Source organism: Podarcis tiliguerta (assembly GCF_965153285.1).
Source record: "Podarcis tiliguerta genome assembly, chromosome: 10".
In the NCBI taxonomy this organism is placed as follows: Eukaryota; Metazoa; Chordata; class Lepidosauria; order Squamata; family Lacertidae; genus Podarcis; species Podarcis tiliguerta.
In genome coordinates this window covers 31,317,255-31,319,139 of record NC_139543.1, presented here as the reverse complement: position 1 = coordinate 31,319,139, position 1,885 = coordinate 31,317,255, and positions in this window count along the sequence as shown.

The window sequence follows — 1,885 nt, the reverse complement described above, 5'->3', positions numbered from 1 at the left end:
AAGATGCAGCACTGCATAGTACAAATGTTACATATGGTTTTTATTAAGCAATGTGAAATTCATAACTCTGAAAGCTATATTGACAAATAAAGAAGAAGAAGATAACATGTGAGGGGTTGTGGTTAGTGGTTAGTGGTTTCAATATATTTCAAAGCACTGATGAATGGTGAGAAAAGGAAGTAATTTACATCCTTTGAAGAAGTCTTGAGAAGGTTCTGATAGCATTTACGAGCTGGGCGTACTGGGGTCAAGGCAAAGGTCTAAGAAAGGTAGTGGGAGTGGGGGAGAAAAATAAAAGAGAGAAAGAATAGGAGGGAGAGGTAGATTTGGAAAGGTCAGGATGATCTGGCGAGCTTTCTCTTTATAAAAGTTAACAAGGTCCTCACAAAAGAACAAAATGGAGACAGAAGTGGGAGGTATTTGTGACTTGAACTGAAAATGCAAAACAATCCAAAGTTTAAATGTGTATCTCTGGCACACACACCTTTCCCTCAAAAAAAAAAACTGGCCAGTAAATTAAATGTCTTGTCATAATAAGTTCTTGAACGTTCTCAGCTGTGATTTAAACTGTGCTCGACTATAAGTTACAATAAATGTCAGGAACTCAAATATTGATATTACTGGTAGTTCTTGTCATTACTAGGCCAGAGAGAGAGATTTTTTAAAAAAATCTTCCACTTGTCAAGGCCAAGCAGATATTTTTGGCATAACTAATGTACAAACTTCATCCTCATTTCTATGAAGTCAACAATGATATTAAAGTTGGCAAGTACCCCAAAGAAATTTGGACATTTACTGGTACATTTCAAGAACCCCACAACCTTCAAAAATCGCCCAATTTCACTAGTCATCAATAAATAATCAATTCAGACTATTGCAGTTTGAGGCAACAATGAATTCCAGACAAACAGTCCACAATGAGGGGTAAAAATCCTTTATTTAGGTTTTAACCCTTTGTTGCATGGAAATTACACCAGGATACCTGTTGTGCTGGTTTTTGACACATAAGAAACACAGTTCCCTCGTTCATTCCCCTGCACAATTATTTCCCCCTTATGATTTTATGTTCTGATCTATTTATCTCATCATTGGTCAACATCTTCTCAAGTGCTGCTAGCCAATATCTGCCCAGAAGCAAGAAAAGATGGATTTATATTAAACTATAAGTTATTTTTCACGGTTCTGGGCAAGGTATGGTGATGGTTGCTCCAGGAATGCCAGTGGTAAATATCAAGCATTTTGCATCTCAGTTTGCTCCAGTGGCAAAACAATTGCAGCAAGTATTATGAGTACAGGGACATGGGTGGCGCTGTGGGTTAAACCACAGAGCCTAGGACTTGCCAATCAGAAGATTGGCAGTTTGAATCCCCGCAATGGGGTGAGCTCCCATTGCTCGGTCCCTGCCCCTGCCCACCTAGCAGTTTGAAAGCACAGCAAAGTTCAAGTACATAAATAGGTACCGCTGGGTAGTGTGCTTCGAACCGCTAGGTTGGCAGGATCAGGGACTGAGCTCACTCCGTTGCAGGGATTCGAACCACCAACCTTCTGATTGGCAAACCCAAGAGGCTCAGTGGTTTAGACACAGTGCCACCCACGTCCCTTAAACGTACATATATTACTGCTTAAGTCAGAGCTTCCCAACTTTTCACGTTGATGACACACTTTTTACACGTGCATCATTTCGCGACACCGTAATTCCGTTTTACTAGCAAACCAGAGGTTAAACTAACCCCTATCTACGACACTATTATGTGACACGCTGCAGCGGACACACCACACACACCGTTTGGAAAGCTCTGGGGTTTAAGTGTTGCACATAATATTATCCTGGAGCTGGGGGGGGGGGGAAAGCAGATGTGGGTGAAGGGGGGTTAATAACCCTGGT